Source organism: Schistocerca nitens, chromosome 6 (genome assembly GCF_023898315.1).
Source record: "Schistocerca nitens isolate TAMUIC-IGC-003100 chromosome 6, iqSchNite1.1, whole genome shotgun sequence".
Lineage (NCBI taxonomy): Eukaryota > Metazoa > Arthropoda > Insecta > Orthoptera > Acrididae > Schistocerca > Schistocerca nitens.
Window position 1 is genome coordinate 116,217,175 of NC_064619.1, and position 22,028 is coordinate 116,239,202.

At 50.0% G+C, this 22,028-nt stretch overlaps 37 non-coding genes across 37 annotated transcripts; all 37 read right to left on the reverse strand.

Moving 5' to 3' along the window:
- Positions 1-184: 184 nt before the first annotated feature.
- Positions 185-258, reverse strand: Trnan-guu (transfer RNA asparagine (anticodon GUU)). The gene has a single exon. It is a non-coding gene; the product is annotated as a tRNA-Asn (tRNA).
- Positions 259-591: 333 nt separating this feature from the next.
- Positions 592-663, reverse strand: Trnat-cgu (transfer RNA threonine (anticodon CGU)). The gene has a single exon. It is a non-coding gene; the product is annotated as a tRNA-Thr (tRNA).
- Positions 664-1,356: 693 nt separating this feature from the next.
- Positions 1,357-1,430, reverse strand: Trnan-guu (transfer RNA asparagine (anticodon GUU)). Its single transcript has one exon. It is a non-coding gene; the product is annotated as a tRNA-Asn (tRNA).
- Positions 1,431-1,763: 333 nt separating this feature from the next.
- Trnat-cgu (transfer RNA threonine (anticodon CGU)) lies at positions 1,764-1,835 on the reverse strand. The gene has a single exon. It is a non-coding gene; the product is annotated as a tRNA-Thr (tRNA).
- Positions 1,836-2,528: 693 nt separating this feature from the next.
- Positions 2,529-2,602, reverse strand: Trnan-guu (transfer RNA asparagine (anticodon GUU)). Its single transcript has one exon. It is a non-coding gene; the product is annotated as a tRNA-Asn (tRNA).
- Positions 2,603-2,935: 333 nt separating this feature from the next.
- Positions 2,936-3,007, reverse strand: Trnat-cgu (transfer RNA threonine (anticodon CGU)). Its single transcript has one exon. It is a non-coding gene; the product is annotated as a tRNA-Thr (tRNA).
- Positions 3,008-3,700: 693 nt separating this feature from the next.
- Positions 3,701-3,774, reverse strand: Trnan-guu (transfer RNA asparagine (anticodon GUU)). Its single transcript has one exon. It is a non-coding gene; the product is annotated as a tRNA-Asn (tRNA).
- A 333-nt stretch (positions 3,775-4,107) lies between these two features.
- On the reverse strand, positions 4,108-4,179 carry Trnat-cgu (transfer RNA threonine (anticodon CGU)). The gene has a single exon. It is a non-coding gene; the product is annotated as a tRNA-Thr (tRNA).
- Positions 4,180-5,150: 971 nt separating this feature from the next.
- On the reverse strand, positions 5,151-5,224 carry Trnan-guu (transfer RNA asparagine (anticodon GUU)). Its single transcript has one exon. It is a non-coding gene; the product is annotated as a tRNA-Asn (tRNA).
- A 333-nt stretch (positions 5,225-5,557) lies between these two features.
- Trnat-cgu (transfer RNA threonine (anticodon CGU)) lies at positions 5,558-5,629 on the reverse strand. Its single transcript has one exon. It is a non-coding gene; the product is annotated as a tRNA-Thr (tRNA).
- A 693-nt stretch (positions 5,630-6,322) lies between these two features.
- Trnan-guu (transfer RNA asparagine (anticodon GUU)) lies at positions 6,323-6,396 on the reverse strand. Its single transcript has one exon. It is a non-coding gene; the product is annotated as a tRNA-Asn (tRNA).
- A 333-nt stretch (positions 6,397-6,729) lies between these two features.
- Trnat-cgu (transfer RNA threonine (anticodon CGU)) lies at positions 6,730-6,801 on the reverse strand. The gene has a single exon. It is a non-coding gene; the product is annotated as a tRNA-Thr (tRNA).
- Positions 6,802-7,494: 693 nt separating this feature from the next.
- On the reverse strand, positions 7,495-7,568 carry Trnan-guu (transfer RNA asparagine (anticodon GUU)). The gene has a single exon. It is a non-coding gene; the product is annotated as a tRNA-Asn (tRNA).
- Positions 7,569-8,666: 1,098 nt separating this feature from the next.
- Positions 8,667-8,740, reverse strand: Trnan-guu (transfer RNA asparagine (anticodon GUU)). Its single transcript has one exon. It is a non-coding gene; the product is annotated as a tRNA-Asn (tRNA).
- A 333-nt stretch (positions 8,741-9,073) lies between these two features.
- Positions 9,074-9,145, reverse strand: Trnat-cgu (transfer RNA threonine (anticodon CGU)). Its single transcript has one exon. It is a non-coding gene; the product is annotated as a tRNA-Thr (tRNA).
- Positions 9,146-9,838: 693 nt separating this feature from the next.
- Trnan-guu (transfer RNA asparagine (anticodon GUU)) lies at positions 9,839-9,912 on the reverse strand. Its single transcript has one exon. It is a non-coding gene; the product is annotated as a tRNA-Asn (tRNA).
- Positions 9,913-10,245: 333 nt separating this feature from the next.
- Positions 10,246-10,317, reverse strand: Trnat-cgu (transfer RNA threonine (anticodon CGU)). The gene has a single exon. It is a non-coding gene; the product is annotated as a tRNA-Thr (tRNA).
- A 693-nt stretch (positions 10,318-11,010) lies between these two features.
- Positions 11,011-11,084, reverse strand: Trnan-guu (transfer RNA asparagine (anticodon GUU)). Its single transcript has one exon. It is a non-coding gene; the product is annotated as a tRNA-Asn (tRNA).
- Positions 11,085-11,417: 333 nt separating this feature from the next.
- On the reverse strand, positions 11,418-11,489 carry Trnat-cgu (transfer RNA threonine (anticodon CGU)). The gene has a single exon. It is a non-coding gene; the product is annotated as a tRNA-Thr (tRNA).
- Positions 11,490-12,178: 689 nt separating this feature from the next.
- On the reverse strand, positions 12,179-12,252 carry Trnan-guu (transfer RNA asparagine (anticodon GUU)). Its single transcript has one exon. It is a non-coding gene; the product is annotated as a tRNA-Asn (tRNA).
- A 333-nt stretch (positions 12,253-12,585) lies between these two features.
- On the reverse strand, positions 12,586-12,657 carry Trnat-cgu (transfer RNA threonine (anticodon CGU)). Its single transcript has one exon. It is a non-coding gene; the product is annotated as a tRNA-Thr (tRNA).
- A 693-nt stretch (positions 12,658-13,350) lies between these two features.
- Trnan-guu (transfer RNA asparagine (anticodon GUU)) lies at positions 13,351-13,424 on the reverse strand. Its single transcript has one exon. It is a non-coding gene; the product is annotated as a tRNA-Asn (tRNA).
- A 333-nt stretch (positions 13,425-13,757) lies between these two features.
- Positions 13,758-13,829, reverse strand: Trnat-cgu (transfer RNA threonine (anticodon CGU)). The gene has a single exon. It is a non-coding gene; the product is annotated as a tRNA-Thr (tRNA).
- A 693-nt stretch (positions 13,830-14,522) lies between these two features.
- On the reverse strand, positions 14,523-14,596 carry Trnan-guu (transfer RNA asparagine (anticodon GUU)). Its single transcript has one exon. It is a non-coding gene; the product is annotated as a tRNA-Asn (tRNA).
- A 333-nt stretch (positions 14,597-14,929) lies between these two features.
- Trnat-cgu (transfer RNA threonine (anticodon CGU)) lies at positions 14,930-15,001 on the reverse strand. The gene has a single exon. It is a non-coding gene; the product is annotated as a tRNA-Thr (tRNA).
- Positions 15,002-15,694: 693 nt separating this feature from the next.
- Trnan-guu (transfer RNA asparagine (anticodon GUU)) lies at positions 15,695-15,768 on the reverse strand. The gene has a single exon. It is a non-coding gene; the product is annotated as a tRNA-Asn (tRNA).
- Positions 15,769-16,101: 333 nt separating this feature from the next.
- Positions 16,102-16,173, reverse strand: Trnat-cgu (transfer RNA threonine (anticodon CGU)). The gene has a single exon. It is a non-coding gene; the product is annotated as a tRNA-Thr (tRNA).
- Positions 16,174-16,862: 689 nt separating this feature from the next.
- Positions 16,863-16,936, reverse strand: Trnan-guu (transfer RNA asparagine (anticodon GUU)). Its single transcript has one exon. It is a non-coding gene; the product is annotated as a tRNA-Asn (tRNA).
- A 333-nt stretch (positions 16,937-17,269) lies between these two features.
- On the reverse strand, positions 17,270-17,341 carry Trnat-cgu (transfer RNA threonine (anticodon CGU)). Its single transcript has one exon. It is a non-coding gene; the product is annotated as a tRNA-Thr (tRNA).
- A 693-nt stretch (positions 17,342-18,034) lies between these two features.
- Trnan-guu (transfer RNA asparagine (anticodon GUU)) lies at positions 18,035-18,108 on the reverse strand. Its single transcript has one exon. It is a non-coding gene; the product is annotated as a tRNA-Asn (tRNA).
- Positions 18,109-18,441: 333 nt separating this feature from the next.
- Positions 18,442-18,513, reverse strand: Trnat-cgu (transfer RNA threonine (anticodon CGU)). Its single transcript has one exon. It is a non-coding gene; the product is annotated as a tRNA-Thr (tRNA).
- A 693-nt stretch (positions 18,514-19,206) lies between these two features.
- Positions 19,207-19,280, reverse strand: Trnan-guu (transfer RNA asparagine (anticodon GUU)). The gene has a single exon. It is a non-coding gene; the product is annotated as a tRNA-Asn (tRNA).
- A 333-nt stretch (positions 19,281-19,613) lies between these two features.
- Trnat-cgu (transfer RNA threonine (anticodon CGU)) lies at positions 19,614-19,685 on the reverse strand. The gene has a single exon. It is a non-coding gene; the product is annotated as a tRNA-Thr (tRNA).
- A 689-nt stretch (positions 19,686-20,374) lies between these two features.
- On the reverse strand, positions 20,375-20,448 carry Trnan-guu (transfer RNA asparagine (anticodon GUU)). Its single transcript has one exon. It is a non-coding gene; the product is annotated as a tRNA-Asn (tRNA).
- Positions 20,449-20,781: 333 nt separating this feature from the next.
- Trnat-cgu (transfer RNA threonine (anticodon CGU)) lies at positions 20,782-20,853 on the reverse strand. The gene has a single exon. It is a non-coding gene; the product is annotated as a tRNA-Thr (tRNA).
- A 693-nt stretch (positions 20,854-21,546) lies between these two features.
- Positions 21,547-21,620, reverse strand: Trnan-guu (transfer RNA asparagine (anticodon GUU)). Its single transcript has one exon. It is a non-coding gene; the product is annotated as a tRNA-Asn (tRNA).
- A 333-nt stretch (positions 21,621-21,953) lies between these two features.
- Positions 21,954-22,025, reverse strand: Trnat-cgu (transfer RNA threonine (anticodon CGU)). Its single transcript has one exon. It is a non-coding gene; the product is annotated as a tRNA-Thr (tRNA).
- Between the last annotated feature and the right edge of the window lie 3 nt (positions 22,026-22,028).

The window sequence follows — 22,028 nt, forward strand, 5'->3', positions numbered from 1 at the left end:
TGACGAATAAATAGGAAAAGAGTAGAACGTCTGTGTAGGGCCATGTTTTTACCTACAGTGTCACTTGGCTGAATGTGTATAAGGCTCTGTGGCATCACTCAAACACAGCCAAATTGTCACGCTAGCTGTGTATCTCTAACAAAGTTGACGTATGTCCTCACCTCGGTGCCGGTTAAAACGATTTCGCCCCCGGGTGGGCTCGAACCACCAACCTTTCGGTTAACAGCCGAACGCGCTAGCCGATTGCGCCACGGAGGCCTTGAATTTGGCTCACTTGTGCTCTGTATATCAACGCAATTGGTATACCTTCTGCAGGACTCTCGCAGAATGGTAGCATCTGCTTGCGCCTCTTCACATGGATAACGTGCATGCACACTGTAGCGAGGCTCGTAAACGAATGACATCGCCAAGCATGACATTATACTACAAAATGCATACAAACCACTGTTGTGCCTATGCATTCAGAAAACCTCTGAGGCCAGTAGAATACTTGTCATAGGTTGTAGAACATCCCTTTCATTCAGTGTACTGCCATGTGTTAGATGCTGGTCGAGATAGCTCCGCTCCTTGCAGGAAGGTTAAAAAAATGAATGCCTTCTGTGAGGTTCGAAATCACGACCCCTGGTTTACGAGACCAGTGCTCTACCACTGAGCTAAAAAGGCGGCAGCTTGGCGTTTGTGAGCTATACCCGAATTGTCAGTTCATAATACTGAATCTTGCAGCCCTCGACCAGATATCGGATTTGGCACACAGCTGCTGCTGGGGGTGTCCACATTGCAGTTTTACAAATCTCTTGACTGTTTCGCCCTTACGATCGACGACGAGCGTCGGGCCACCAGAAGTTTGCGGTCTGCACAATCCTGACCTAGTGCACAGCTTGTGGGATAGCGTGGCTCGACTGCGAAATGCGCCTTTCGGCTCCTCTCTCTGGCTACAGTATGCTGTTGCCCACAGTGGCACTGGCGTTGCCCATGGGGCTTCATGTAAGGCGAGCGACTGCACGTCTCTCGGCCAACAGCGGCCCACTGCAGACCGACACTTAAGAGACACCAAATACAAATCGACATCGAGAGACAGGCCCTGTCATATGGCAGTCGCGACGTATACGCTGAATTTGAATGTAAAGAATACGTCTTTTGTAGTGGGCGTCGCTCTACTGCAGTGTCACACATGACGAATAAATAGGAAAAGAGTAGAACGTCTGTGTAGGGCCATGTTTTTACCTACAGTGTCACTTGGCTGAATGTGTATAAGGCTCTGTGGCATCACTCAAACACAGCCAAATTGTCACGCTAGCTGTGTATCTCTAACAAAGTTGACGTATGTCCTCACCTCGGTGCCGGTTAAAACGATTTCGCCCCCGGGTGGGCTCGAACCACCAACCTTTCGGTTAACAGCCGAACGCGCTAGCCGATTGCGCCACGGAGGCCTTGAACTTGGCTCACTTGTGCTCTGTATATCAACGCAATTGGTATACCTTCTGCAGGAATCTCGCAGAATGGTAGCATCTGCTTGCGCCTCTTCACATGGATAACGTGCATGCACACTGTAGCGAGGCTCGTAAACGAATGACATCGCCAAGCATGACATTATACTACAAAATGCATACAAACCACTGTTGTGCCTATCCATTCAGAAAACCTCTGAGGCCAGTAGAATACTTGTCATAGGTTGTAGAACATCCCTTTCATTCAGTGTACTGCCATGTGTTAGATGCTGGTCGAGATAGCTCCGCTCCTTGCAGGAAGGTTAAAAAAATGAATGCCTTCTGTGAGGTTCAAAATCACGACCCCTGGTTTACGAGACCAGTGCTCTACCACTGAGCTAAAAAGGCGGCAGCTTGGCGTTTGTGAGCTATACCCGAATTGTCACTTCATCATACTGAATCTTGCAGCCCTCGACCAGATATCGGATTTGGCACACAGCTGCTGCTGGGGGTGTCCACATTGCCGTTTTCCAAATCTCTTGACTGTTTCGCCCTTACGATCGACGACGAGCGTCGGGCCACCAGAAGTTTGCGGTCTGCACAATCCTGACCTAGTGCACAGCTTGTGGGATAGCGTGGCTCGACTGCGAAATGCGCCTTTCGGCTCCTCTCTCTGGCTACAGTATGCTGTTGCCCACAGTGGCACTGGCGTTGCCCATGGGGCTTCATGTAAGGCGAGCGACTGCACGTCTCTCGGCCAACAGCGGCCCACTGCAGACCGACACTTAAGAGACACCAAATACAAATCGACATCGAGAGACAGGCCCTGTCATATGGCAGTCGCGACGTATACGCTGAAATTGAATGTAAACAATACGTCTTTTGTAGTGGGCGTCGCTCTACTGCAGTGTCACACATGACGAATAAATAGGAAAAGAGTAGAACGTCTGTGTAGGGCCATGTTTTTACCTACAGTGTCACTTGGCTGAATGTGTATAAGGCTCTGTGGCATCACTCAAACACAGCCAAATTGTCACGCTAGCTGTGTATCTCTAACAAAGTTGACGTATGTCCTCACCTCGGTGCCGGTTAAAACGATTTCGCCCCCGGGTGGGCTCGAACCACCAACCTTTCGGTTAACAGCCGAACGCGCTAGCCGATTGCGCCACGGAGGCCTTGAATTTGGCTCACTTGTGCTCTGTATATCAACGCAATTGGTATACCTTCTGCAGGAATCTCGCAGAATGGTAGCATCTGCTTGCGCCTCTTCACATGGATAACGTGCATGCACACTGTAGCGAGGCTCGTAAACGAATGACATCGCCAAGCATGACATTATACTACAAAATGCATACAAACCACTGTTGTGCCTATGCATTCAGAAAACCTCTGAGGCCAGTAGAATACTTGTCATAGGTTGTAGAACATCCCTTTCATTCAGTGTACTGCCATGTGTTAGATGCTGGTCGAGATAGCTCCGCTCCTTGCAGGAAGGTTAAAAAAATGAATGCCTTCTGTGAGGTTCGAAATCACGACCCCTGGTTTACGAGACCAGTGCTCTACCACTGAGCTAAAAAGGCGGCAGCTTGGCGTTTGTGAGCTATACCCGAATTGTCACTTCATCATACTGAATCTTGCAGCCCTCGACCAGATATCGGATTTGGCACACAGCTGCTGCTGGGGGTGTCCACATTGCAGTTTTCCAAATCTCTTGACTGTTTCGCCCTTACGATCGACGACGAGCGTCGGGCCACCAGAAGTTTGCGGTCTGCACAATCCTGACCTAGTGCACAGCTTGTGGGATAGCGTGGCTCGACTGCGAAATGCGCCTTTCGGCTCCTCTCTCTGGCTACAGTATGCTGTTGCCCACAGTGGCACTGGCGTTGCCCATGGGGCTTCATGTAAGGCGAGCGACTGCACGTCTCTCGGCCAACAGCGGCCCACTGCAGACCGACACTTAAGAGACACCAAATACAAATCGACATCGAGAGACAGGCCCTGTCATATGGCAGTCGCGACGTATACGCTGAAATTGAATGTAAAGAATACGTCTTTTGTAGTGGGCGTCGCTCTACTGCAGTGTCACACATGACGAATAAATAGGAAAAGAGTAGAACGTCTGTGTAGGGCCATGTTTTTACCTACAGTGTCACTTGGCTGAATGTGTATAAGGCTCTGTGGCATCACTCAAACACAGCCAAATTGTCACGCTAGCTGTGTATCTCTAACAAAGTTGACGTATGTCCTCACCTCGGTGCCGGTTAAAACGATTTCGCCCCCGGGTGGGCTCGAACCACCAACCTTTCGGTTAACAGCCGAACGCGCTAGCCGATTGCGCCACGGAGGCCTTGAATTTGGCTCACTTGTGCTCTGTATATCAACGCAATTGGTATACCTTCTGCAGGAATCTCGCAGAATGGTAGCATCTGCTTGCGCCTCTTCACATGGATAACGTGCATGCACACTGTAGCGAGGCTCGTAAACGAATGACATCGCCAAGCATGACATTATACTACAAAATGCATACAAACCACTGTTGTGCCTATGCATTCAGAAAACCTCTGAGGCCAGTAGAATACTTGTCATAGGTTGTAGAACATCCCTTTCATTCAGTGTACTGCCATGTGTTAGATGCTGGCCGAGATAGCTCCGCTCCTTGCAGGAAGGTTAAAAAAATGAATGCCTTCTGTGAGGTTCGAACTCACGACCCCTGGTTTACGAGACCAGTGCTCTACCACTGAGTTAAGAAGGCGGCAGCTTGGCGTTTGTGAGCTATCCCCGAATTGTCACTTCATCATACTGAATCTTGCAGCCCTCGAGCAGATATCGGATTTGGCACACAGCTGCTGCTGGGGGTGTCCACATTGCCGTTTTCCAAATCTCTTGACTGTTTCGCCCTTACGATCGACGACGAGCGTCGGGCCACCAGAAGTTTGCGGTCTGCACAATCGTGACCTAGTGCACAGCTTGTGGGATAGCGTGGCTCGACTGCGAAATGCGCCTTTCGGCTCCTCTCTCTGGCTACAGTATGCTGTTGCCCACAGTGGCACTGGCGTTGCCCATGGGGCTTCATGTAAGGCGAGCGACTGCACGTCTCTCGGCCAACAGCGGCCCACTGCAGACCGACACTTAAGAGACACCAAATACAAATCGACATCGAGAGACAGGCCCTGTCATATGGCAGTCGCGACGTATACGCTGAAATTGAATGTAAAGAATACGTCTTTTGTAGTGGGCGTCGCTCTACTGCAGTGTCACACATGACGAATAAATAGGAAAAGAGTAGAACGTCTGTGTAGGGCCATGTTTTTACCTACAGTGTCACTTGGCTGAATGTGTATAAGGCTCTGTGGCATCACTCAAACTGCACGTCTCTCGGCCAACAGCGGCCCACTGCAGACCGACACTTAAGAGACACCAAATACAAATCGACATCGAGAGACAGGCCCTGTCATATGGCAGTCGCGACGTATACGCTGAAATTGAATGTAATGAATACGTCTTTTGTAGTGGGCGTCGCTCTACTGCAGTGTCACACATGACGAATAAATAGGAAAAGAGTAGAACGTCTGTGTAGGGCCATGTTTTTACCTACAGTGTCACTTGGCTGAATGTGTATAAGGCTCTGTGGCATCACTCAAACACAGCCAAATTGTCACGCTAGCTGCGTATCTCTAACAAAGTTGACGTATGTCCTCACCTCGGTGCCGGTTAAAACGATTTCGCCCCCGGGTGGGCTCGAACCACCAACCTTTCCGTTAACAGCCGAACGCGCTAGCCGATTGCGCCACGGAGGCCTTGAATTTGGCTTACTTGTGCTCTGTATATCAACGCAATTGGTATACCTTCTGCAGGAATCTCGCAGAATGGTAGCATCTGCTTGCGCCTCTTCACATGGATAACGTGCATGCACACTGTAGCGAGGCTCGTAAACGAATGACATCGCCAAGCATGACATTATACTACAAAATGCATACAAACCACTGTTGTGCCTATGCATTCAGAAAACCTCTGAGGCCAGTAGAATACTTGTCATAGGTTGTAGAACATCCCTTTCATTCAGTGTACTGCCATGTGTTAGATGCTGGTCGAGATAGCTCCGCTCCTTGCAGGAAGGTTAAAAAAATGAATGCCTTCTGTGAGGTTCGAAATCACGACCCCTGGTTTACGAGACCAGTGCTCTACCACTGAGCTAAGAAGGCGGCAGCTTGGCGTTTGTGAGCTATACCCGAATTGTCACTTCATCATACTGAATCTTGCAGCCCTCGACCAGATATCGGATTTGGCACACAGCTGCTGCTGGGGGTGTCCACATTGCCGTTTTCCAAATCTCTTGACTGTTTCGCCCTTACGATCGACGACGAGCGTCGGGCCACCAGAAGTTTGCGGTCTGCACAATCCTGACCTAGTGCACAGCTTGTGGGATAGCGTGGCTCGACTGCGAAATGCGCCTTTCGGCTCCTCTCTCTGGCTACAGTATGCTGTTGCCCACAGTGGCACTGGCGTTGCCCATGGGGCTTCATGTAAGGCGAGCGACTGCACGTCTCTCGGCCAACAGCGGCCCACTGCAGACCGACACTTAAGAGACACCAAATACAAATCGACATCGAGAGACAGGCCCTGTCATATGGCAGTCGCGACGTATACGCTGAAATTGAATGTAAAGAATACGTCTTTTGTAGTGGGCGTCGCTCTACTGCAGTGTCACACATGACGAATAAATAGGAAAAGAGTAGAACGTCTGTGTAGGGCCATGTTTTTACCTACAGTGTCACTTGGCTGAATGTGTATAAGGCTCTGTGGCATCACTCAAACACAGCCAAATTGTCACGCTAGCTGTGTATCTCTAACAAAGTTGACGTATGTCCTCACCTCGGTGCCGGTTAAAACGATTTCGCCCCCGGGTGGGCTCGAACCACCAACCTTTCGGTTAACAGCCGAACGCGCTAGCCGATTGCGCCACGGAGGCCTTGAATTTGGCTCACTTGTGCTCTGTATATCAACGCAATTGGTATACCTTCTGCAGGAATCTCGCAGAATGGTAGCATCTGCTTGCGCCTATTCACATGGATAACGTGCATGCACACTGTAGCGAGGCTCGTAAACGAATGACATCGCCAAGCATGACATTATACTACAAAATGCATACAAACCACTGTTGTGCCTATGCATTCAGAAAACCTCTGAGGCCAGTAGAATACTTGTCATAGGTTGTAGAACATCCCTTTCATTCAGTGTACTGCCATGTGTTAGATGCTGGTCGAGATAGCTCCGCTCCTTGCAGGAAGGTTAAAAAAATGAATGCCTTCTGTGAGGTTCGAACTCACGACCCCTGGTTTACGAGACCAGTGCTCTACCACTGAGTTAAGAAGGCGGCAGCTTGGCGTTTGTGAGCTATCCCCGAATTGTCACTTCATCATACTGAATCTTGCAGCCCTCGACCAGATATCGGATTTGGCACACAGCTGCTGCTGGGGGTGTCCACATTGCCGTTTTCCAAATCTCTTGACTGTTTCGGCCTTACGATCGACGACGAGCGTCGGGCCACCAGAAGTTTGCGGTCTGCACAATCCTGACCTAGTGCACAGCTTGTGGGATAGCGTGGCTCGACTGCGAAATGCGCCTTTCGGCTCCTCTCTCTGGCTACAGTATGCTGTTGCCCACAGTGGCACTGGCGTTGCCCATGGGGCTTCATGTAAGGCGAGCGACTGCACGTCTCTCGGCCAACAGCGGCCCACTGCAGACCGACACTTAAGAGACACTAAATACAAATCGACATCGAGAGACAGGCCCTGTCATATGGCAGTCGCGACGTATACGCTGAAATTGAATGTAAAGAATACGTCTTTTGTAGTGGGCGTCGCTCTACTGCAGTGTCACACATGACGAATAAATAGGAAAAGAGTAGAACGTCTGTGTAGGGCCATGTTTTTACCTACAGTGTCACTTGGCTGAATGTGTATAAGGCTCTGTGGCATCACTCAAACACAGCCAAATTGTCACGCTAGCTGTGTATCTCTAACAAAGTTGACGTATGTCCTCACCTCGGTGCCGGTTAAAACGATTTCGCCCCCGGGTGGGCTCGAACCACCAACCTTTCGGTTAACAGCCGAACGCGCTAGCCGATTGCGCCACGGAGGCCTTGAATTTGGCTCACTTGTGCTCTGTATATCAACGCAATTGGTATACCTTCTGCAGGAATCTCGCAGAATGGTAGCATCTGCTTGCGCCTCTTCACATGGATAACGTGCATGCACACTGTAGCGAGGCTCGTAAACGAATGACATCGCCAAGCATGACATTATACTACAAAATGCATACAAACCACTGTTGTGCCTATGCATTCAGAAAACCTCTGAGGCCAGTAGAATACTTGTCATAGGTTGTAGAACATCCCTTTCATTCAGTGTACTGCCATGTGTTAGATGCTGGTCGAGATAGCTCCGCTCCTTGCAGGAAGGTTAAAAAAATGAATGCCTTCTGTGCGGTTCGAAATCACGACCCCTGGTTTACGAGACCTGTGCTCTACCACTGAGCTAAAAATGCGGCAGCTTGGCGTTTGTGAGCTATACCCGAATTGTCAGTTCATAATACTGAATCTTGCAGCCCTCGACCAGATATCGGATTTGGCACACAGCTGCTGCTGGGGGTGTCCACATTGCAGTTTTCCAAATCTCTTGACTGTTTCGCCCTTACGATCGACGACGAGCGTCGGGCCACCAGAAGTTTGCGGTCTGCACAATCCTGACCTAGTGCACAGCTTGTGGGATAGCGTGGCTCGACTGCGAAATGCGCCTTTCGGCTCCTCTCTCTGGCTACAGTATGCTGTTGCCCACAGTGGCACTGGCGTTGCCCATGGGGCTTCATGTAAGGCGAGCGACTGCACGTCTCTCGGCCAACAGCGGCCCACTGCAGACCGACACTTAAGAGACACCAAATACAAATCGACATCGAGAGACAGGCCCTGTCATATGGCAGTCGCGACGTATACGCTGAAATTGAATGTAAAGAATACGTCTTTTGTAGTGGGCGTCGCTCTACTGCAGTGTCACACATGACGAATAAATAGGAAAAGAGTAGAACGTCTGTGTAGGGCCATGTTTTTACCTACAGTGTCACTTGGCTGAATGTGTATAAGGCTCTGTGGCATCACTCAAACACAGCCAAATTGTCACGCTAGCTGTGTATCTCTAACAAAGTTGACGTATGTCCTCACCTCGGTGCCGGTTAAAACGATTTCGCCCCCGGGTGGGCTCGAACCACCAACCTTTCGGTTAACAGCCGAACGCGCTAGCCGATTGCGCCACGGAGGCCTTGAACTTAGCTCACTTGTGCTCTGTATATCAACGCAATTGGTATACCTTCTGCAGGAATCTCGCAGAATGGTAGCATCTGCTTGCGCCTCTTCACATGGATAACGTGCATGCACACTGTAGCGAGGCTCGTAAACGAATGACATCGCCAAGCATGACATTATACTACAAAATGCATACAAACCACTGTTGTGCCTATGCATTCAGAAAACCTCTGAGGCCAGTAGAATACTTGTCATAGGTTGTAGAACATCCCTTTCATTCAGTGTACTGCCATGTGTTAGATGCTGGTCGAGATAGCTCCGCTCCTTGCAGGAAGGTTAAAAAAATGAATGCCTTCTGTGAGGTTCGAAATCACGACCCCTGGTTTACGAGACCAGTGCTCTACCACTGAGCTAAAAAGGCGGCAGCTTGGCGTTTGTGAGCTATACCCGAATTGTCACTTCATCATACTGAATCTTGCAGCCCTCGACCAGATATCGGATTTGGCACACAGCTGCTGCTGGGGGTGTCCACATTGCCGTTTTCCAAATCTCTTGACTGTTTCGCCCTTACGATCGACGACGAGCGTCGGGCCACCAGAAGTTTGCGGTCTGCACAATCCTGACCTAGTGCACAGCTTGTGGGATAGCGTGGCTCGACTGCGAAATGCGCCTTTCGGCTCCTCTCTCTGGCTACAGTATGCTGTTGCCCACAGTGGCACTGGCGTTGCCCATGGGGCTTCATGTAAGGCGAGCGACTGCACGTCTCTCGGCCAACAGCGGCCCACTGCAGACCGACACTTAAGAGACACCAAATACAAATCGACATCGAGAGACAGGCCCTGTCATATGGCAGTCGCGACGTATACGCTGAAATTGAATGTAAAGAATACGTCTTTTGTAGTGGGCGTCGCTCTACTGCAGTGTCACACATGACGAATAAATAGGAAAAGAGTAGAACGTCTGTGTAGGGCCATGTTTTTACCTACAGTGTCACTTGGCTGAATGTGTATAAGGCTCTGTGGCATCACTCAAACACAGCCAAATTGTCACGCTAGCTGTGTATCTCTAACAAAGTTGACGTATGTCCTCACCTCGGTGCCGGTTAAAACGATTTCGCCCCCGGGTGGGCTCGAACCACCAACCTTTCGGTTAACAGCCGAACGCGCTAGCCGATTGCGCCACGGAGGCCTTGAACTTAGCTCACTTGTGCTCTGTATATCAACGCAATTGGTATACCTTCTGCAGGAATCTCGCAGAATGGTAGCATCTGCTTGCGCCTCTTCACATGGATAACGTGCATGCACACTGTAGCGAGGCTCGTAAACGAATGACATCGCCAAGCATGACATTATACTACAAAATGCATACAAACCACTGTTGTGCCTATGCATTCAGAAAACCTCTGAGGCCAGTAGAATACTTGTCATAGGTTGTAGAACATCCCTTTCATTCAGTGTACTGCCATGTGTTAGATGCTGGTCGAGATAGCTCCGCTCCTTGCAGGAAGGTTAAAAAAATGAATGCCTTCTGTGAGGTTCGAAATCACGACCCCTGGTTTACGAGACCAGTGCTCTACCACTGAGCTAAAAAGGCGGCAGCTTGGCGTTTGTGAGCTATACCCGAATTGTCAGTTCATAATACTGAATCTTGCAGCCCTCGACCAGATATCGGATTTGGCACACAGCTGCTGCTGGGGGTGTCCACATTGCAGTTTTCCAAATCTCTTGACTGTTTCGCCCTTACGATCGACGACGAGCGTCGGGCCACCAGAAGTTTGCGGTCTGCACAATCCTGACCTAGTGCACAGCTTGTGGGATAGCGTGGCTCGACTGCGAAATGCGCCTTTCGGCTCCTCTCTCTGGCTACAGTATGCTGTTGCCCACAGTGGCACTGGCGTTGCCCATGGGGCTTCATGTAAGGCGAGCGACTGCACGTCTCTCGGCCAACAGCGGCCCACTGCAGACCGACACTTAAGAGACACCAAATACAAATCGACATCGAGAGACAGGCCCTGTCATATGGCAGTCGCGACGTATACGCTGAAATTGAATGTAAAGAATACGTCTTTTGTAGTGGGCGTCGCTCTACTGCAGTGTCACACATGACGAATAAATAGGAAAAGAGTAGAACGTCTGTGTAGGGCCATGTTTTTACCTACAGTGTCACTTGGCTGAATGTGTATAAGTCTCTGTGGCATCACTCAAACACAGCCAAATTGTCACGCTAGCTGTGTATCTCTAACAAAGTTGACGTATGTCCTCACCTCGGTGCCGGTTAAAACGATTTCGCCCCCGGGTGGGCTCGAACCACCAACCTTTCGGTTAACAGCCGAACGCGCTAGCCGATTGCGCCACGGAGGCCTTGAATTTGGCTCACTTGTGCTCTGTATATCAACGCAATTGGTATACCTTCTGCAGGAATCTCGCAGAATGGTAGCATCTGCTTGCGCCTCTTCACATGGATAACGTGCATGCACACTGTAGCGAGGCTCGTAAACGAATGACATCGCCAAGCATGACATTATACTACAAAATGCATACAAACCACTGTTGTGCCTATGCATTCAGAAAACCTCTGAGGCCAGTAGAATACTTGTCATAGGTTGTAGAACATCCCTTTCATTCAGTGTACTGCCATGTGTTAGATGCTGGTCGAGATAGCTCCGCTCCTTGCAGGAAGGTTAAAAAAATGAATGCCTTCTGTGAGGTTCGAACTCACGACCCCTGGTTTACGAGACCAGTGCTCTACCACTGAGCTAAAAAGGCGGCAGCTTGGCGTTTGTGAGCTATACCCGAATTGTCACTTCATCATACTGAATCTTGCAGCCCTCGACCAGATATCGGATTTGGCACACAGCTGCTGCTGGGGGTGTCCACATTGCCGTTTTCCAAATCTCTTGACTGTTTCGCCCTTACGATCGACGACGAGCGTCGGGCCACCAGAAGTTTGCGGTCTGCACAATCCTGACCTAGTGCACAGCTTGTGGGATAGCGTGGCTCGACTGCGAAATGCGCCTTTCGGCTCCTCTCTCTGGCTACAGTATGCTGTTGCCCACAGTGGCACTGGCGTTGCCCATGGGGCTTCATGTAAGGCGACTGCACGTCTCTCGGCCAACAGCGGCCCACTGCAGACCGACACTTAAGAGACACCAAATACAAATCGACATCGAGAGACAGGCCCTGTCATATGGCAGTCGCGACGTATACGCTGAAATTGAATGTAAAGAATACGTCTTTTGTAGTGGGCGTCGCTCTACTGCAGTGTCACACATGACGAATAAATAGGAAAAGAGTAGAACGTCTGTGTAGGGCCATGTTTTTACCTACAGTGTCACTTGGCTGAATGTGTATAAGGCTCTGTGGCATCACTCAAACACAGCCAAATTGTCACGCTAGCTGGGTATCTCTAACAAAGTTGACGTATGTCCTCACCTCGGTGCCGGTTAAAACGATTTCGCCCCCGGGTGGACTCGAACCACCAACCTTTCGGTTAACAGCCGAACGCGCTAGCCGATTGCGCCACGGAGGCCTTGAATTTGGCTCACTTGTGCTCTGTATATCAACGCAATTGGTATACCTTCTGCAGGAATCTCGCAGAATGGTAGCATCTGCTTGCGCCTCTTCACATGGATAACGTGCATGCACACTGTAGCGAGGCTCGTAAACGAATGACATCGCCAAGCATGACATTATACTACAAAATGCATACAAACCACTGTTGTGCCTATGCATTCAGAAAACCTCTGAGGCCAGTAGAATACTTGTCATAGGTTGTAGAACATCCCTTTCATTCAGTGTACTGCCATGTGTTAGATGCTGGTCGAGATAGCTCCGCTCCTTGCAGGAAGGTTAAAAAAATGAATGCCTTCTGTGAGGTTCGAAATCACGACCCCTGGTTTACGAGACCAGTGCTCTACCACTGAGCTAAAAAGGCGGCAGCTTGGCGTTTGTGAGCTATCCCCGAATTGTCACTTCATCATACTGAATCTTGCAGCCCTCGACCAGATATCGGATTTGGCACACAGCTGCTGCTGGGGGTGTCCACATTGCCGTTTTCCAAATCTCTTGACTGTTTCGCCCTTACGATCGACGACGAGCGTCGGGCCACCAGAAGTTTGCGGTCTGCACAATCCTGACCTAGTGCACAGCTTGTGGGATAGCGTGGCTCGACTGCGAAATGCGCCTTTCGGCTCCTCTCTCTGGCTACAGTATGCTGTTGCCCACAGTGGCACTGGCGTTGCCCATGGGGCTTCATGTAAGGCGAGCGACTGCACGTCTCTCGGCCAACAGCGGCCCACTGCAGACCGACACTTAAGAGACACCAAATACAAATCGACATCGAGAGACAGGCCCTGTCATATGGCAGTCGCGACGTATACGCTGAAATTGAATGTAATGAATACGTCTTTTGTAGTGGGCGTCGCTCTACTGCAGTGTCACACATGACGAATAAATAGGAAAAGAGTAGAACGTCTGTGTAGGGCCATGTTTTTACCTACAGTGTCACTTGGCTGAATGTGTATAAGTCTCTGTGGCATCACTCAAACACAGCCAAATTGTCACGCTAGCTGTGTATCTCTAACAAATTTGACGTATGTCCTCACCTCGGTGCCGGTTAAAACGATTTCGCCCCCGGGTGGGCTCGAACCACCAACCTTTCGGTTAACAGCCGAACGCGCTAGCCGATTGCGCCACGGAGGCCTTGAATTTGGCTCACTTGTGCTCTGTATATCAACGCAATTGGTATACCTTCTGCAGGAATCTCGCAGAATGGTAGCATCTGCTTGCGCCTCTTCACATGGATAACGTGCATGCACACTGTAGCGAGGCTCGTAAACGAATGACATCGCCAAGCATGACATTATACTACAAAATGCATACAAACCACTGTTGTGCCTATGCATTCAGAAAACCTCTGAGGCCAGTAGAATACTTGTCATAGGTTGTAGAACATCCCTTTCATTCAGTGTACTGCCATGTGTTAGATGCTGGTCGAGATAGCTCCGCTCCTTGCAGGAAGGTTAAAAAAATGAATGCCTTCTGTGAGGTTCGAAATCACGACCCCTGGTTTACGAGACCAGTGCTCTACCACTGAGCTAAAAAGGCGGCAGCTTGGCGTTTGTGAGCTATACCCGAATTGTCACTTCATCATACTGAATCTTGCAGCCCTCGACCAGATATCGGATTTGGCACACGGCTGCTGCTGGGGGTGTCCACATTGCCGTTTTCCAAATCTCTTGACTGTTTCGCCCTTACGATCGACGACGAGCGTCGGGCCACCAGAAGTTTGCGGTCTGCACAATCCTGACCTAGTGCACAGCTTGTGGGATAGCGTGGATCGACTGCGAAATGCGCCTTTCGGCTCCTCTCTCTGGCTACAGTATGCTGTTGCCCACAGTGGCACTGGCGTTGTCCATGGGGCTTCATGTAAGGCGAGCGACTGCACGTCTCTCGGCCAACAGCGGCCCACTGCAGACCGACACTTAAGAGACACCAAATACAAATCGACATCGAGAGACAGGCCCTGTCATATGGCAGTCGCGACGTATACGCTGAAATTGAATGTAAAGATTACGTCTTTTGTAGTGGGCGTCGCTCTACTGCAGTGTCACACATGACGAATAAATAGGAAAAGAGTAGAACGTCTGTGTAGGGCCATGTTTTTACCTACAGTGTCACTTGGCTGAATGTGTATAAGGCTCTGTGGCATCACTCAAACACAGCCAAATTGTCACGCTAGCTGTGTATCTCTAACAAAGTTGACGTATGTCCTCACCTCGGTGCCGGTTAAAACGATTTCGCCCCCGGGTGGGCTCGAACCACCAACCTTTCGGTTAACAGCCGAACGCGCTAGCCGATTGCGCCACGGAGGCCTTGAATTTGGCTCACTTGTGCTCTGTATATCAACGCAATTGGTATACCTTCTGCAGGAATCTCGCAGAATGGTAGCATCTGCTTGCGCCTCTTCACATGGATAACGTGCATGCACACTGTAGCGAGGCTCGTAAACGAATGACATCGCCAAGCATGACATTATACTACAAAATGCATACAAACCACTGTTGTGCCTATGCATTCAGAAAACCTCTGAGGCCAGTAGAATACTTGTCATAGGTTGTAGAACATCCCTTTCATTCAGTGTACTGCCATGTGTTAGATGCTGGTCGAGATAGCTCCGCTCCTTGCAGGAAGGTTAAAAAAATGAATGCCTTCTGTGAGGTTCGAAATGACGACCCCTGGTTTACGAGACCAGTGCTCTACCACTGAGCTAAGAAGGCGGCAGCTTAGTGTTTGTGAGCTATCCCCGAATTGTCACTTCATCATACTGAATCTTGCAGCCCTCGACCAGATATCGGATTTGGCACACAGCTGCTGCTGGGGGTGTCCACATTGCCGTTTTCCAAATCTCTTGACTGTTTCGCCCTTACGATCGACGACGAGCGTCGGGCCACCAGAAGTTTGCGGTCTGCACAATCCTGACCTAGTGCACAGCTTGTGGGATAGCGTGGCTCGACTGCGAAATGCGCCTTTCGGCTCCTCTCTCTGGCTACAGTATGCTGTTGCCCACAGTGGCACTGGCGTTGCCCATGGGGCTTCATGTAAGGCGAGCGACTGCACGTCTCTCGGCCAACAGCGGCCCACTGCAGACCGACACTTAAGAGACACCAAATACAAATCGACATCGAGAGACAGGCCCTGTCATATGGCAGTCGCGACGTATACGCTGAAATTGAATGTAAAGAATACGTCTTTTGTAGTGGGCGTCGCTCTACTGCAGTGTCACACATGACGAATAAATAGGAAAAGAGTAGAACGTCTGTGTAGGGCCATGTTTTTACCTACAGTGTCACTTGGCTGAATGTGTATAAGGCTCTGTGGCATCACTCAAACACAGCCAAATTGTCACGCTAGCTGTGTATCTCTAACAAAGTTGACGTATGTCCTCACCTCGGTGCCGGTTAAAACGATTTCGCCCCCGGGTGGGCTCGAACCACCAACCTTTCGGTTAACAGCCGAACGCGCTAGCCGATTGCGCCACGGAGGCCTTGAATTTGGCTCACTTGTGCTCTGTATATCAACGCAATTGGTATACCTTCTGCAGGAATCTCGCAGAATGGTAGCATCTGCTTGCGCCTCTTCACATGGATAACGTGCATGCACACTGTAGCGAGGCTCGTAAACGAATGACATCGCCAAGCATGACATTATACTACAAAATGCATACAAACCACTGTTGTGCCTATGCATTCAGAAAACCTCTGAGGCCAGTAGAATACTTGTCATAGGTTGTAGAACATCCCTTTCATTCAGTGTACTGCCATGTGTTAGATGCTGGTCGAGATAGCTCCGCTCCTTGCAGGAAGGTTAAAAAAATGAATGCCTTCTGTGAGGTTCGAACTCACGACCCCTGGTTTACGAGACCAGTGCTCTACCACTGAGCTAAGAAGGCGGCAGCTTGGCGTTTGTGAGCTATACCCGAATTGTCACTTCATCATACTGAATCTTGCAGCCCTCGACCAGATATCGGATTTGGCACACAGCTGCTGCTGGGGGTGTCCACATTGCCGTTTTCCAAATCTCTTGACTGTTTCGCCCTTACGATCGACGACGAGCGTCGGGCCACCAGAAGTTTGCGGTCTGCACAATCCTGACCTAGTGCACAGCTTGTGGGATAGCGTGGCTCGACTGCGAAATGCGCCTTTCGGCTCCTCTCTCTGGCTACAGTATGCTGTTGCCCACAGTGGCACTGGCGTTGCCCATGGGGCTTCATGTAAGGCGACTGCACGTCTCTCGGCCAACAGCGGCCCACTGCAGACCGACACTTAAGAGACACCAAATACAAATCGACATCGAGAGACAGGCCCTGTCATATGGCAGTCGCGACGTATACGCTGAAATTGAATGTAAAGAATACGTCTTTTGTAGTGGGCGTCGCTCTACTGCAGTGTCACACATGACGAATAAATAGGAAAAGAGTAGAACGTCTGTGTAGGGCCATGTTTTTACCTACAGTGTCACTTGGCTGAATGTGTATAAGGCTCTGTGGCATCACTCAAACACAGCCAAATTGTCACGCTAGCTGGGTATCTCTAACAAAGTTGACGTATGTCCTCACCTCGGTGCCGGTTAAAACGATTTCGCCCCCGGGTGGACTCGAACCACCAACCTTTCGGTTAACAGCCGAACGCGCTAGCCGATTGCGCCACGGAGGCCTTGAATTTGGCTCACTTGTGCTCTGTATATCAACGCAATTGGTATACCTTCTGCAGGAATCTCGCAGAATGGTAGCATCTGCTTGCGCCTCTTCACATGGATAACGTGCATGCACACTGTAGCGAGGCTCGTAAACGAATGACATCGCCAAGCATGACATTATACTACAAAATGCATACAAACCACTGTTGTGCCTATGCATTCAGAAAACCTCTGAGGCCAGTAGAATACTTGTCATAGGTTGTAGAACATCCCTTTCATTCAGTGTACTGCCATGTGTTAGATGCTGGTCGAGATAGCTCCGCTCCTTGCAGGAAGGTTAAAAAAATGAATGCCTTCTGTGAGGTTCGAAATCACGACCCCTGGTTTACGAGACCAGTGCTCTACCACTGAGCTAAAAAGGCGGCAGCTTGGCGTTTGTGAGCTATACCCGAATTGTCACTTCATCATACTGAATCTTGCAGCCCTCGACCAGATATCGGATTTGGCACACAGCTGCTGCTGGGGGTGTCCACATTGCCGTTTTCCAAATCTCTTGACTGTTTCGCCCTTACGATCGACGACGAGCGTCGGGCCACCAGAAGTTTGCGGTCTGCACAATCCTGACCTAGTGCACAGCTTGTGGGATAGCGTGGCTCGACTGCGAAATGCGCCTTTCGGCTCCTCTCTCTGGCTACAGTATGCTGTTGCCCACAGTGGCACTGGCGTTGCCCATGGGGCTTCATGTAAGGCGAGCGACTGCACGTCTCTCGGCCAACAGCGGCCCACTGCAGACCGACACTTAAGAGACACCAAATACAAATCGACATCGAGAGACAGGCCCTGTCATATGGCAGTCGCGACGTATACGCTGAAATTGAATGTAAAGATTACGTCTTTTGTAGTGGGCGTCGCTCTACTGCAGTGTCACACATGACGAATAAATAGGAAAAGAGTAGAACGTCTGTGTAGGGCCATGTTTTTACCTACAGTGTCACTTGGCTGAATGTGTATAAGGCTCTGTGGCATCACTCAAACACAGCCAAATTGTCACGCTAGCTGTGTATCTCTAACAAAGTTGACGTATGTCCTCACCTCGGTGCCGGTTAAAACGATTTCGCCCCCGGGTGGGCTCGAACCACCAACCTTTCGGTTAACAGCCGAACGCGCTAGCCGATTGCGCCACGGAGGCCTTGAATTTGGCTCACTTGTGCTCTGTATATCAACGCAATTGGTATACCTTCTGCAGGAATCTCGCAGAATGGTAGCATCTGCTTGCGCCTCTTCACATGGATAACGTGCATGCACACTGTAGCGAGGCTCGTAAACGAATGACATCGCCAAGCATGACATTATACTACAAAATGCATACAAACCACTGTTGTGCCTATGCATTCAGAAAACCTCTGAGGCCAGTAGAATACTTGTCATAGGTTGTAGAACATCCCTTTCATTCAGTGTACTGCCATGTGTTAGATGCTGGTCGAGATAGCTCCGCTCCTTGCAGGAAGGTTAAAAAAATGAATGCCTTCTGTGAGGTTCGAAATCACGACCCCTGGTTTACGAGACCAGTGCTCTACCACTGAGCTAAAAAGGCGGCAGCTTGGCGTTTGTGAGCTATCCCCGAATTGTCACTTCATCATACTGAATCTTGCAGCCCTCGACCAGATATCGGATTTGGCACACAGCTGCTGCTGGGGGTGTCCACATTGCCGTTTTCCAAATCTCTTGACTGTTTCGCCCTTACGATCGACGACGAGCGTCGGGCCACCAGAAGTTTGCGGTCTGCACAATCCTGACCTAGTGCACAGCTTGTGGGATAGCGTGGCTCGACTGCGAAATGCGCCTTTCGGCTCCTCTCTCTGGCTACAGTATGCTGTTGCCCACAGTGGCACTGGCGTTGCCCATGGGGCTTCATGTAAGGCGAGCGACTGCACGTCTCTCGGCCAACAGCGGCCCACTGCAGACCGACACTTAAGAGACACCAAATACAAATCGACATCGAGAGACAGGCCCTGTCATATGGCAGTCGCGACGTATACGCTGAAATTGAATGTAAAGAATACGTCTTTTGTAGTGGGCGTCGCTCTACTGCAGTGTCACACATGACGAATAAATAGGAAAAGAGTAGAACGTCTGTGTAGGGCCATGTTTTTACCTACAGTGTCACTTGGCTGAATGTGTATAAGGCTCTGTGGCATCACTCAAACACAGCCAAATTGTCACGCTAGCTGTGTATCTCTAACAAAGTTGACGTATGTCCTCACCTCGGTGCCGGTTAAAACGATTTCGCCCCCGGGTGGGCTCGAACCACCAACCTTTCGGTTAACAGCCGAACGCGCTAGCCGATTGCGCCACGGAGGCCTTGAATTTGGCTCACTTGTGCTCTGTATATCAACGCAATTGGTATACCTTCTGCAGGAATCTCGCAGAATGGTAGCATCTGCTTGCGCCTCTTCACATGGATAACGTGCATGCACACTGTAGCGAGGCTCGTAAACGAATGACATCGCCAAGCATGACATTATACTACAAAATGCATACAAACCACTGTTGTGCCTATGCATTCAGAAAACCTCTGAGGCCAGTAGAATACTTGTCATAGGTTGTAGAACATCCCTTTCATTCAGTGTACTGCCATGTGTTAGATGCTGGTCGAGATAGCTCCGCTCCTTGCAGGAAGGTTAAAAAAATGAATGCCTTCTGTGAGGTTCGAACTCACGACCCCTGGTTTACGAGACCAGTGCTCTACCACTGAGCTAAGAAGGCGGCAGCTTGGCGTTTGTGAGCTATACCCGAATTGTCACTTCATCATACTGAATCTTGCAGCCCTCGACCAGATATCGGATTTGGCACACAGCTGCTGCTGGGGGTGTCCACATTGCCGTTTTCCAAATCTCTTGACTGTTTCGCCCTTACGATCGACGACGAGCGTCGGGCCACCAGAAGTTTGCGGTCTGCACAATCCTGACCTAGTGCACAGCTTGTGGGATAGCGTGGCTCGACTGCGAAATGCGCCTTTCGGCTCCTCTCTCTGGCTACAGTATGCTGTTGCCCACAGTGGCACTGGCGTTGCCCATGGGGCTTCATGTAAGGCGACTGCACGTCTCTCGGCCAACAGCGGCCCACTGCAGACCGACACTTAAGAGACACCAAATACAAATCGACATCGAGAGACAGGCCCTGTCATATGGCAGTCGCGACGTATACGCTGAAATTGAATGTAAAGAATACGTCTTTTGTAGTGGGCGTCGCTCTACTGCAGTGTCACACATGACGAATAAATAGGAAAAGAGTAGAACGTCTGTGTAGGGCCATGTTTTTACCTACAGTGTCACTTGGCTGAATGTGTATAAGGCTCTGTGGCATCACTCAAACACAGCCAAATTGTCACGCTAGCTGGGTATCTCTAACAAAGTTGACGTATGTCCTCACCTCGGTGCCGGTTAAAACGATTTCGCCCCCGGGTGGACTCGAACCACCAACCTTTCGGTTAACAGCCGAACGCGCTAGCCGATTGCGCCACGGAGGCCTTGAATTTGGCTCACTTGTGCTCTGTATATCAACGCAATTGGTATACCTTCTGCAGGAATCTCGCAGAATGGTAGCATCTGCTTGCGCCTCTTCACATGGATAACGTGCATGCACACTGTAGCGAGGCTCGTAAACGAATGACATCGCCAAGCATGACATTATACTACAAAATGCATACAAACCACTGTTGTGCCTATGCATTCAGAAAACCTCTGAGGCCAGTAGAATACTTGTCATAGGTTGTAGAACATCCCTTTCATTCAGTGTACTGCCATGTGTTAGATGCTGGTCGAGATAGCTCCGCTCCTTGCAGGAAGGTTAAAAAAATGAATGCCTTCTGTGAGGTTCGAAATCACGACCCCTGGTTTACGAGACCAGTGCTCTACCACTGAGCTAAAAAGGCGGCAGCTTGGCGTTTGTGAGCTATACCCGAATTGTCACTTCATCATACTGAATCTTGCAGCCCTCGACCAGATATCGGATTTGGCACACAGCTGCTGCTGGGGGTGTCCACATTGCCGTTTTCCAAATCTCTTGACTGTTTCGCCCTTACGATCGACGACGAGCGTCGGGCCACCAGAAGTTTGCGGTCTGCACAATCCTGACCTAGTGCACAGCTTGTGGGATAGCGTGGCTCGACTGCGAAATGCGCCTTTCGGCTCCTCTCTCTGGCTACAGTATGCTGTTGCCCACAGTGGCACTGGCGTTGCCCATGGGGCTTCATGTAAGGCGAGCGACTGCACGTCTCTCGGCCAACAGCGGCCCACTGCAGACCGACACTTAAGAGACACCAAATACAAATCGACATCGAGAGACAGGCCCTGTCATATGGCAGTCGCGACGTATACGCTGAAATTGAATGTAAAGATTACGTCTTTTGTAGTGGGCGTCGCTCTACTGCAGTGTCACACATGACGAATAAATAGGAAAAGAGTAGAACGTCTGTGTAGGGCCATGTTTTTACCTACAGTGTCACTTGGCTGAATGTGTATAAGGCTCTGTGGCATCACTCAAACACAGCCAAATTGTCACGCTAGCTGTGTATCTCTAACAAAGTTGACGTATGTCCTCACCTCGGTGCCGGTTAAAACGATTTCGCCCCCGGGTGGGCTCGAACCACCAACCTTTCGGTTAACAGCCGAACGCGCTAGCCGATTGCGCCACGGAGGCCTTGAATTTGGCTCACTTGTGCTCTGTATATCAACGCAATTGGTATACCTTCTGCAGGAATCTCGCAGAATGGTAGCATCTGCTTGCGCCTCTTCACATGGATAACGTGCATGCACACTGTAGCGAGGCTCGTAAACGAATGACATCGCCAAGCATGACATTATACTACAAAATGCATACAAACCACTGTTGTGCCTATGCATTCAGAAAACCTCTGAGGCCAGTAGAATACTTGTCATAGGTTGTAGAACATCCCTTTCATTCAGTGTACTGCCATGTGTTAGATGCTGGTCGAGATAGCTCCGCTCCTTGCAGGAAGGTTAAAAAAATGAATGCCTTCTGTGAGGTTCGAAATCACGACCCCTGGTTTACGAGACCAGTGCTCTACCACTGAGCTAAAAAGGCGGC